This window comes from Mus musculus, chromosome 1 (assembly GCF_000001635.26).
Source record: "Mus musculus strain C57BL/6J chromosome 1, GRCm38.p6 C57BL/6J".
Taxonomy (NCBI): domain Eukaryota; kingdom Metazoa; phylum Chordata; class Mammalia; order Rodentia; family Muridae; genus Mus; species Mus musculus.
Window position 1 is genome coordinate 57293621 of NC_000067.6, and position 13406 is coordinate 57307026.

Here is a 13406-nt window from a genome sequence, read left to right on the forward strand (position 1 = left end):
GTTGTTCAGCCTCAGATCCTGGTCAGCTTCAGGAATTCCCTGAAGCTATGTTGGGACATTTACATTTCTGTTTCAGGAGTTTCCTTGTAAGATAGAATGTTCCTTCAATCTGGGAGGAAACTCTTACACATCATCATGCAACATTATTCAGACTGAGCAGGTTGCATTTAAGAATATATGCACGAGACACACACACACACACACACACACACACACACACACACACGCACAACAACAATGAGAAAAGAGAGCATGAATTTGAAGGATAATAGGCAGGGGTGAAAAGGGGGACTGGGTGGAGGAAAGGGGAGGGAGAAATGTTGCAATTACTTTTTAATAACAAACAAAGTAAAAGTAAACAAATCAGTCCTGCTGCTTCTATTGTACCCTTGGGATTTATCCCTAGACCTAGCTCTGGGGTGGGGGGGGAGGGGCACCTGTGTACATTTCTGGAGCTCTTGTTATACATTACAAACTCACCTCCAAAGAATTATACAAGGTCATAGTATCTTTGGTAGTACCAATGTTTTAACTACATCCTTACTAGTATTAAATATTACCTTTAAATTATCATCTGGAGACATTTTGTGCCAATTTTAGCATCTTAAAAGCTTTTAGCTTGAGTTGTTTTTTTTTTTTTTAATTTTGATGAAATTCTGAATATAAATCCCTGAACTGGATGTAGAATAAAGACAGAGGGAAAAAAATCAGGCCTTCCTGCGGTCTACCCATCATATCTGACAGTATGAAACTGGAAAGAATGAGGTCAGAGGCACAGATTATCCCAAGCCCAGGTAATCATCGCTGAGACTAGAAGCAATGGTCAGATTAGTTTAAGTCATTGCACAGAAGTTTACTCCTCAGAAATGAAAGAGATTGCTGATGTTATCGTTTGGCCTTTAGCACGAACGTGTCTTTTATATCAGGTTAAACTTTCCTCCTCAGCATTGACCCATTTCCCCTGAGAGCACAACAAAGCTGCCCCTTAAGCAACTCAGAGGCTGGCTCACCTTCGAGGAAGCCCCTGCTTCCAGGCCCTCACACCCGTCTGCCTCCTGTGGTGTCTTGCCCATCTGACAGTGATCCCTGCCCAGCAGCCACGAACCATCCACATTTGCAGCATGATCTCTATGATCTTGAAAGAGGCTCAAATTAGTAACCAGTAAATGTATTTCTGAAAATTTAATCATAAAACTTACACTGCTTTATTTCTCAAGAAAACATCATGGGGAAATATGACAATCTTGTACAGAGCAATCCCTTCCTTTTCTCTATAAGAAGATACTAAGTGCAAAGCACCTATGATAACATCTTCACAAATCTATCTTTGCATCATAGGGAAGAAATACTGAGCCTTTAGCAGCATAATGGATACGTTCCAGAAAATTATTACAATGTTGCCATATTTTGAGGGCCCTACTCAAAGCTGACGACTAAATATAGTTGACTTAAGACCCTCTCCAAAGATATTTGAGAGTCAGGAATGTAAGACTGTGAGCTTTCCTAGCTTCTCGAAGATAGCTGGCAAAATCAGCAAGACCCAGGCTGAAGACCAAAAGCCAACCTTCCACTGAGAGTTCAGCAATCCGGCATCTGCTCACTACATCTTTCTTCTCCATAGTCTAGCGTATGTACAGCTGAAAGCACCTGCTCCAAACTATCCCATGGCACAGAATTCTCTCTGCTCGATTAGCTTAAGGAAATGCAAATTACCTCCAGCATTATATTCAGAAAAATACTTAAGCTTGTTCACAGATAATTTTTTAAGCAAATTACTGTATTTTTATGGCACAAGGGAGAAAATGTGCTCAAACCATTTCTAAATTATCTAGGTATTTAGTGAATGATGTGTTTAGTAGAGATGAATAAATTATGATTAATTGTCACTTATGCAAGGGGAAAAATGAATGTAAGACTTAGACAAGAGACTGTTTACATAGAACATAAATAAAAGAGGCAGGCCTTTCCCTATCCCTAAGCCAAACACAGAGGGTAGGTAAGATGGGGTTGGGGCAGGGACTTCCCTGCCACTTGTGTTTTCTGTCCTAGATGCCAATTTCTTAGCAATGTTTTGTTTCTTCTGGTTGCGTTACTAATTGTGCACTCCAACTTGGCTACCCTGGATGTCCAAGCACTAAAACATCGTTCTAACATTTAGAAGGAACTTCTGCCAATGTCTCTACTCCTTTCTCTGTGTATCTCCATCAGGGACACATGCCCTTCCTGGCCAATATGGGGGCCACTTGCTTCAACCACTCTGGCTCCAAGTAGCCATGCTGCAATCCTACCAAGGGGCTTATTACATCCCGTCTATATTATCCACCACCTTCAACACACACACACACACACACACACACACACACACACACACACATCACACACTGAATATGATGAAAGTTTCAAGGCTTCTTGGCTAGCTCACCTGGGTCTGGTTGAGAGCTAGGAAGAGAACTTGAACCAAGTAAGGAGGAAACACTAGCCCAAAACTCTCCAGCCATTAGGAGAGCCTGATCAAAGAAAGAGACAGACCATGGTATGATATTACCAAGTTTAAAAGACAAAACAGAGCAAGGGATGAAACTCAGTGTGTAGAGCACATGCTTACATATGCGAGGCTCTGGATTTTGATGCCCAACAACAGGAAAATAGCAAAGAAACAGCACAGAGTGAACTGTACAGAAATCTGTTACATTGCTCCATTTGATTGCTTAACTCCCAGGTCAGGCTCAAGAGCACTGCAATCTTGCCTGGTGAACCAGGCCAGATGCTTCCTTGTCTGGACAAGCCTGACTTCTCCCACAGGTCAACTTCACAAGGAGAAACACACTGCAGCCAGCTGCCAGCTCTGTGCAGGGCCAGCTGCTCAGCAAGCCCTGCAGCAGTGGGAGATTTTAAGAAATTTCAGATCTAAATCAGGTTGGCTGAAAGAAAGCATGTAGCTGTGGTTGTGGTGGTAGAGCTGACTAAACAGAAGCCTTCCGAGTGCGCCCTTCAGTGTGTCAGACTCCCCTGGATCTACAGCCATCTCCCCCACAGCACTATCACAGTTTTAAAAATCAAAGTTTGAGCGTAGTCATTTTTTTTTCCTTAAAGTTAGTCTCAAAGTAAGTTTGCCTTGATCAAGGGAGACAGTTCAGTAGGGAAAAGCACTTGCCAGGCAAATCTGGCAGCCTGAGTTCAAATCCAAAGGGCGAATAGAGAGCAGGAAGCATGACTTAGAGAGGCTGAGGCAGGAGAGCCGAGCAAAGCTCTGGGCCAGTTAGCCCAGCTTATTACCAGCAGTGGGAAAGAGTCTCGGGCAAGGCAGGTTAGGCAAGAAGTGATACCCAAAGTTTGTCTTCCCACCTCCACATGCATGCCTGAACACACATGTGCCCCTCCCGAGGAAAATGCACACACATCATACATCACACGCACACACAAATAAGTAAACAAGTAAAACTTTGCCTTTGTGTAAGAAGACTCAGGATCCTAAGATGTTACAAATCTGACTGCAGCAGAATAAATGCATCATTTACGATTAATAAAACGTATGGTTTAAATTTCAAACTGTTTTTATAGCAGCCCAATTTATATATGCTGTTTGGAGGCACTAAAAGTTAAGAGTAAGGGTCATATAGTCTCACTGTTCAATACAAAAATCCTAGATGCATACGATACTTAACTTTAACTTTTAAAATATCAAGAGCAGGTAATGGGGGTGAATATGATCAAAACATAATATATACATTTATGAAAATGTCAAAATTAAACACATTGTTATATATGGTAGCTACATGTTAATAATAAACTCAGTACAATTAAATTTTAAGTTTTTCAATTTCACTCACTAACTACATTTCTCATGTTTGGTAACCACACATGGTTATGGTCTCCACACTGGACAGCACAGGGAGACAGCATTTCCATCACCATAGAAGCAAAACCACAAAAACAACAACAACAAAAAACTTCTTAAGCATAATTAAGGGCTAATATTTATCCTTCTTAAGCATAATTTAAGCATAATAACAAGTATAATCAAATGACAGACTATCTTACATGCTCTATGAGATTTTTGATTGTATTATTACTGTTACTATTCTTATTATTGTTTTACTTATTCATTTTACATCCTACTCATTGCCCAACTCCTGGTCACTCCCTCCCACAATCCATCCCCTTCTCCTCTGAGTGGGTGAGGGCCCCCTGGGTATCCCCCCACCCCTGGCACATCAAATCTCTGTGAGACTAGAGACTGAGCCACCAACCAAACAACATACCTGGGCTGAACCTACATCCCTGCACATATGTAGTAGATGTACATCTTGGTGTTCTTGTGGGTCCCAAACAACTGGAGTGGGGGGCTATCCCAAAAGCTGTTGAGTATATGTGGGATATGTTATTCTTTCTATCTGGGCTACCTTGTCTTGGCCTCAGAGAGAGGATGCACTCTCTGAGATTTTTAACCCTTGATCTTTGGAACCTGACTTCATCTTCTCAAGACAGATTACTGAAGTGCTTCAGGAGACCTCTTCTTGACTTATGGCACTTCTGCAGCAAAGAAGCCCACGATAGCATGAATCTGTTAGTATGCAAGATGTGGGTTCTCTAAGGATGTTGTTGGTACAGACCAAGTGTAGCAGGAATGTGGGCCTTCATTATTTGGAGGTACCTTAGAGATTGTTGTTTTGTTGTTGTCCAGTCTCACTGTGTAGACCAGGCTGGCCTCGAATGCATAAAGAGCTGCCTATCTCTACCTCTTGAGTGCTGGGATTAAAGGTGTGTGCTACCACACTTGATCCTATAATTCTTTATTTTAGTTTTGTATTCTGGGTCTTTACATGTTTTGCAAACTTGTCTCCCATTCTGCAAACATTTTAAACATTAATAATTAATTTTAACATAAAAAAAAAACAAGAACTCCAGTTCTTCTGCTGCAAGGTGACAGTGAAACAGGATACCCAACCACATTAAGAAGAAGAAACTTTCTAATCTTCGATTTTAGCGTTTCTATCTGCCCACTTGTTTTAATAAAGGCTGTCATGTTGGTGAAGGAGTGAAACATGAAGCATTCTAAGAAAAGACTGCACTGATGAGACAGTCTTGGGAAAGACTCACTCGTTGAGCCAGCCTGTACTCCAACATTGGAAGCCAGTGATATTGCAGGCTCTGAGGAGCTAAGAAAATCTTCAAGTCTTATTTTAGCGTAAGTGATTTCTGCTTATTTAACACTATTTTAAGATTCTAACGAGTCACAGCTCCTAAGAAAGGCATTGGGAATAGATGCCAGGGACACAGTCAAATGAGGTTAAGGAATTACAAAATAATGTTTTAGCAATTAACTAAATTGCCCCCTAAAATCTGAGGTGGCTGCCTGAGCAAGGATATGGGAAGAAAGGAAGAACACTAGGGGAGTCACAGAGTTAAGACTTCTCACCAATGTAAATGAGTTTCTCCTCCCACCATTGCTTAGAGGGAGTAACCCTGTGGGTGCCACAGTGGCCCTAAGCACAAAACACAATGGTGAGATGTTCCACAAAATTATCTAATGTACGTTTGCCTCTGCGGGCCAGCATCTTCATCTGAAGCTACACTTCTGGAACACTGGATTTTATATAGCTCAGAAGACCTGCTCAGAAATGTCCTTGGCCCATGATTTCTAAAGGAAAACGCATCCGATGTTTGCAGTAACAACTTTCAGCCGTCTGAAGTTGGAGGTTCAAGGCTAGAGGTTTGTTTTACTTAGTGAAAATAACATATGCATCCAATATAGAAACAAATAGCATTTCTGCTCTCTGATAAACATTTGGGATCTTGAAAATCTTTATTGCCATCTCTGAGTTCCATATTCTCTGTAATATATAGAAGAAGAAAATCTTCCTCTAATGCACTAACATTTTTGTGTAGATGTTCCCTGGTTCCTTGAGTGCTTCATACAAATAGACAATATATTTTGGTCATAATCTTCTTCCCTCCCCACCATAATTCTTGGATTTCTCTGACACACTCTTCCTAACTCCTCCTCCTGCTCCTCCTCCTCCTTCTGTCCCTTCTCCTCCTCTTCTTTCTCCTCCTCTTTCTTCTTTCTTAAGATCCACTTATTCTACTTTGTGCTTCCCATATATTTGCAAGTGTGGAGCCACCCATGGTAGCATGGTTGATCCATAAAGGGTCACATCCTTTAAAGAACTGACTCCCCCTTTCCTAGTAGCCAAACTGTCAATAAGCATGTGCAACAAGGAGTAACAGCTTTTTCCATGATGGAATGTTGATCAGCTTGCTCTTATGCACATCTTGTGCAGGCAGCCACAGCCCCTCTGAGTTCCTGAGTGCAGAAGTCCTGTCATGTTCAGAAGGTCCTGTTTTGTCCCTGTTCTCCCTGACCTCTGGCTCCAACAATCTTTCTGCCCCCTCTTCCACAAAGCTCCCTGAGCCTCAGGAGTAAGGAAGATCAAAGCATTAAGTCTGCATCCAAAGAATTGTCAATTACAAATTCACTTTGCAGTCAGTAAACATCAAATTATTGTAGAGATTGCCAAGGAGCAAAACCCTACAAAGTCAACTGGGAACTAACGAATAGCAGAGAAAGGCAGCTCAGTTTGCACTACTAGACATGAGATAACTAGGCATAGCAGACTTCAGATGCAACTCAGTATGAATCTACCTTTGTGAAATCTTGACACACTGTTGCAAGCAGAGCTTGCAGATGGAAGTAGAGCACCACCATGCTAATGATATCAGAGTTGAGTTCAATACAACCAAGAGTTCAGTATCTTCAGTAGGAAGCCACAGGACCAACTCTCCACCATTGTTCTCCCATTTGGTGTACTTGTAAAAATGGTGCCCCTGCAGAAGCCCAAGTGCTATGGACCGGTAGAATAGCAAGCTCATTGATCTTGTCAAACAAGAAGGTACACACTGGAATATTCTTGCTCAGAAATAGTTTGATGCTAAACACATTATAGTCCCGAAACATAAAACAAAGCTGCTGCTTCCTAAATCACTTCGCGTTGAGGGACCAACATCTTTAGTTCTCATATCTTTGACGAGGCTATCCCACTGTTCTTCTCAGAGGTTCTGATACTTCCATTTTCTCCATTCAAAAAAGATTGACGTCATAATACTGTTTGCAAATGTGCATCTTGAATCTTCATTGTGGCTAATTTTCTTGATGAACAATGATTTCTAACAACTTCTATGCATGTATATTAAGCACTTCCCAGTCTTAACTCTGGGACATTGACGCATTCCTTGACACTCCTCATGATAGAAAAGCCAACACAGTGAGGCTTTCCTGGTGCACTAAGAACTCTCGGCTTCATATTGCCATATGAAGACCTCTTCTAAGTCTAGAGCACATATAACTATGGCTGAGATGCAGGATTTTATTGAACATATGCAATAATAAAGGCACTTTGATGGACATTTTAAAGGATCTGCTTAATTAAATGTACCTGTCTGCCTTACACAGGCACATGCCTCATGTCACAATGGATGTAGCAATACTCTCTTCCCTTCTGCTTCTGTTTCTCTTCGTAGCAATTTAGGAGTACTAATATGAATGAAATAGAAATTCAACTGTTAGGCAGAATTATATTGCAGCAGTTCAGGGAACATAATTCATAAGCTTAGTTTTTGTTACACTTTTAATTGCAGCCAAATTGCACAACTTAGAAAAACCCCTCGTCTGCCACTCTTTCCTCTAGGAAGTTAACTTCTCCTTCTGCCCCACCCCTCACACAAATGCATGCTTTACCATTGTTATTCTTCGGCCAGAACGCTGGTGAAAACTCAAAGAAAAAAAAAGCATCAGCTCTTTTCACAAACCCATACTCATCAAGAAAGCATCTTCCAGCCCCCCCCCGCCCCCCTGCAGCACCTCAGACTCAAACCAAGAAGAGGAAGAGAAAAAAAAGCACAAAATTCTAAAAATTAAGCTGGTGCTAGACTTAAAATCTTACATTCACTCTCTGCTTTTAGCATAGCTCTCTTAATATAGCCAAGGAAATGTTTGTTCATTGATTTTTTTTTTAATTTGTGTAAATTTTTTAATGAGAAGGGGGAATTTTTTTCAATCAGAAATGATAAAAATCTCTCAGTTGGTAGAACAGGTAGCCTTAAGAGCTTTTACATCAATCCATACATATCCTTAAAGTATAGCTGGCTGGTTAATCTTGTTCCATTACATTTAGAAGAGCGGCATTTGAAAATACAGTACAGCAGTGATGCTGAGCCCCGCCGCCTCTAATTAAGTGCAGACTAGGAAAAATTATTCTTAGTTTAGTCTGTGGAATGAGGGGGGGCGTGGAAATTTCTCTCTTTGCAATTCAAAATTGTTTTAAAGATAGAATATTTCTTTTCCAATGTCTTCATTAAACAGAGCTGTTAAGAATTGTCTCCCAACCATCCCCAAAGAGTACAAAGCTTAGGCAGTATTCACCCCATATGCTCAGCTTTGAAGTGTGAAGCTGTGACCATCCCTAGTCTCTTACACCACCATCAAAGCCATCTCATTACGCCCAGTGCTGAGAGTTAAAGCGCGGGGCCATACCCGCTCCAACACAAACACTGCATTAACAAAGCAACCGCAATATTCCTCCCCCACATGGCTAGGAGAAATGCTTACCATATGTACACATGCACGAGATACAAAAATTGACTGTGCTAGAACATCATTGAGAAGTACATTACACATGCTGGCTGGGACTGGATATTACTCTAAGAGGCTGAGAAAAAAGATAAATGCAGCTGATTTTACGATGAAAGAACAGAAACATTGGGCTGAATAATGAGGTCAAGTGCACTGTGACTGACACACTCAGGTGCCTTGTGCTTCCTTGAGGTCACAGAGAATAATGTGAGGTTAGGGAACAACACTCCATTACCTGTCACTGGAGGCTACTGTATGCTCTGTGATGGTTCATTTCGAAAGAACAAGTAAGCTTACAAAGAGTGGTGCAAAGGGAACAGAATCTATAAATCTCAGGATACAGGTCCTCCCGAGGAAAGGGGCTTTCCTTTATCTCTGGGTTCTCCATTTATGATAAAATGCAACCAAGCAGCAATGTGTCATCAGTTACAAAATCAGGTCTCAATACTCATCTGGCTCTTAAGTAAAGACATCTGCTAGATTTGAGTGTTTTTAAAATCTTTAGACCAAACAATTTTATTTCAAGGTTTTGTTCTTCTTTTTTTTTTTTAAGAAAAACTCTTGCTTTGTACACAAAAGCAAATTAAGGAACCATCAGTGTACATTAGGTATTAGTAGAAATGGACAACAATCTGAATGTTCACCCTCTGAGAGCTATACAACAGGTAGAAGGGATTGGCTATGTGGACACGTAACATGTGGATAGATATACTTCTGTTGACATTTTCCTAGGTAAAAACTTTCAGTGTGGGTACTTGAGTGTAAACACAGACAGCCAGTATACTAGGTTGACACTACACGATGTGCTTTCCATATCCATAAGCTTGGCTCCCACACTCTCAGCCAACCTTGGGTTAAAATGACTTTTTTAAAAACTGCAGCCATACTGAGCATGTGCAGGGCCCTCACATGTTTTTCCTACACAAAATGGTTTCAACAATCATTTATAGGCTCCTAGGTATTAACAGTAAACTAGAGGTGATTTACAGTGTAACTAGGGATATGGTTAGATGTGAAGGCCATGCACAGGAGGACCAAGCATACACAGACGACTGTCTGCAAGGGTCTGAAACAAGTCTCTAAGGGATAGTATGTGGACACTGTGCATTGATACCTAAGCATAAGCATACAGAATCCTGGACATGAACATGATGCACATACCCTAAGCTGCCAGATGATTTTGGTGGCCAAGAATAATAGTGGTTCAAGATGAAATTTAACCTTTAACCTATAGTAGTTCAATCTTTGAAAAGGAGTTAAGAGAAAAAAAAAAAGGCAAGTCCTAATAAATGTTTGTAGGCATCCTTTGTCTTGTTGTTACCTTAGCAGGAAACCCGGTAGTGTCTTGTTTCTAGGTGTAGTTGCTAGTATAAAATGAAAAGACAGAATCTATCTTCTGCCTTAATTATAAACAGAAGAATGGCATACCTACAAACTCCTAATATCAGTATACCCTCCGGAGACATAAACATGGGTACTCATCAAAGTGCATGGCATTGGGGCACACTGGATACTACATACACACATACACACATACACACATACACACATACACACATACATATATATATGCACACATACACACATACATACGTACATACATACGTACACACATACATACACACATACACACATATATACATACATATATGCACACATACACACATACATATATAAACACATACACACATACATACATACACATACACATACATGCATACATACATAGGCATACACACATACATATATAAACACATACACACATACATACATACACACACACATACATACATACATACATAGGCATACACACATACATACATACATACACACATACATACATATACACACACATACACACATATATACATACATACACATACATATATAAATACATGTATGCATTGTACAATACATACATATATTACATGCTATGCACGATATGAAAATAAAGTATCTGATACTCCAAAGAGTTTATTATTAATTTGTAAGGGACATGCTAGTGTATTTATACCTTTGTGCAGACATAGTGCTGTTTGTCTGAAGAACGATATCTTCCAGGGTGACTTAGTTTCCTCTGTGGCTCTCTGGTTGTCTTGTGTACACAGTTTATGGCCCCAGAGGACAATATTCTCCCATTCCCTGATGATACTAGAAGTTACTGTGTGAAAGGGGAACAAATCAGGTACTCTCATAATCTTCAGATGTTCACACAATCCATCAATCTTCACAGCATCTAAGACATTCTTAATATCAATGCGCAAATAGAGTTGTCTGCTATAGAATTTGAACTTTGGGGACTGAAACTCTTCAGATCTTCTGCTCAGGAGACTTGCTAACATCTTTTCATGAGATCCCAAAGGTGCCTTATTTTGAAACTTGATACATAAATCAGTGAAGAGGAATCTGCTGTCACTACAATGGAAGAGGGTAGCCGGAACCCCAGCTGCTCAGCAGTCCCCCTCACAGGACATGGAGAACCTATACAAAGAATGGAGAACCATTCTTATTTCTCATAGCCACCTTTATAAGATGAATCTATTCTTCTGTTTTGTAGAAGAAAACACAGAGAATCCCCAAAAAAGACACTAAATGCATTTCTTAAAATTATCTGCCAAAGAAGGGATTTGAACTCAAGCTTTTCAGTCCTTGAATTCTAATTTTGGCCTCTTCACTATTTGGCTTCCCTGACTAGCTACTTACTCAACACGATACTAATGGTTAGTTCATGCTGGTCACAAACTCACACAGAGATGCACATGCAAATAAAATGCTGGGTGATGTGGTGGGGTGAAGCCTGCCAATTTCGAATACTCCTCACCCAGATAAAAACCTCATGTTCTTTGTGGGGGCAAATGGAAAAGCTGAAGATCCCCATCAAAAAAAAAAAAGTTCATATGAAACATGGTAAACTCTTGAGGACTGCCAAGAATCATTGGCTCGGCACTTGTGTAGATCATTTGATATTATGGCATTCATCATAAGTCATATCCACCGCAATTGCCCCAAAATAACCATCATCACTTTTTTCCTACATAGCTTCCCAGCAAACTATAACCAAACACAAGTATTAGAGAGATATATGGAAGTTTACAACCAGCCCTTGGTGACAGGATTATGCCTGCCTCTCATATTAGCTGAAATCAAATATCTCCCTCCTTTATGACCCAAGTTTCAGGAGTCCTGTTGGCCCTGCTGCTACGAAGGACCACAATCCAGTTAGTTAAGCTCCAGTACTTGCCCTCTGCCACCCTAACTCTGCCTTTCTTTCTTGGATTTCACAGCACCTTGGCCCAGGTCATCCAGATTGTTATCAAACAAGAATGTAATTGTTTAAGTGAGGGGCATCTCCAATATACTGTAGTTTTTGAACCCTTGGACTCCCAACTGGTGGTGCTGTACGGTGAAGTTTAGGTACCATTTCCCCCACCATGATGGACTCTCATCCCTCTGGATTTGGAAACCAAATAAACTCTCCCTTAAGTTGCCTTTGGTCATGACATTTTATCACAGCAACAGAAAGGTAACTAATACACCAACACAGCAGCCAATAGTTAAGGGTCTTCAATTAGGCCCAACCCTAACAGCAACCAAGAGCTGTTTATCTCTCCATCTCATCTGTGCTCCCTTAAATACCAAACAAATGGTTTTCATGAGCTGTTGGTGTGTTCTGCTCCCAAGCCGTTCCAGCCCATTGGCCATACAAATCCTTCCATAGTTTCAAACATGGCTGTGCTTCTTTCCCGTTGCACCCCACACTATGGTGTAAGCTTTCCTCACAGCTCCTTCCCTCTTCCAGTCATACAGGACTAAGTGAACACTGAATCCAATATCACTAATGTTCTCATAAAAGGATGGGGAGAATTTGAACATAGACAATATTTAGGAAGAGTGCCATGAGAACATGAAATGGGATGTGGGAGCCAAGATAAAAAACACTCTCATCTTTGACTTCCAGTCTCCAGATCTGAGGAGTACATTTCTGCTGTTTAAGTCACCTGATCTAAGCACTTTGTTACCATACCATATTAACTTAGTAGAGTAGCCTCCCTCCTTTCCCATCTTCACTGTCTGGTGCAGTTTGGAAGAGAAATTGGGCATGCATCAGCCTGTTCTTGCTCCCTCCTTCTTAGGAAATAGCTGTCCAGGCCACCATCCTTGCCAAAATGCTGTGCAGGAGAAAAATCTCCTCTCTCTCTCTCTCTCTCTCTCTCTCTCTCTCTCTCTCTCTCTCTCTCTCGTGTGTGTATGTGTGTGTATCTGTGTGTGTGTGTGTGTGTGTGTGTTTGTGTGTTTGTGTCTGTGTGTCTGTGTGTCTGTGTCTGTATGTCCATCTGTTTAATCTCTGGTTGAGTAAGCCAAGCCATCAGCGTTAGTCTCATCTGTAGAAAAGTTAGTATTTCTACTTTGTCTCTGCTTTTTCCCCCTAGGGAATAGGTCCAAAATGTATTGCTCTCCTTTCAAAACTAGCTTTGATCTTATTTTCTTAGAAGCAGGAAGGAGAGACCTCCTTTCTCTGTTCTTTTTCTAATCCTGCTGCTGTAAATCATGTCACCTGGCTTCTGCTGTCAGAGATTCGAACATGAACAGTACTGTCACTCCCTCCTTCTCATTATGATAACCTGCAGGCACACTAAATTATCAGATAATTCAGATAGTTACACACTGACTAGGGAGGCATAGCAAACACAATTAGCATCCTGAGATATCTTGCTACATATTCCTTATTAGTTAAAATTAGAGAATGAGTTATTCAATGTGCATAACTTTAATA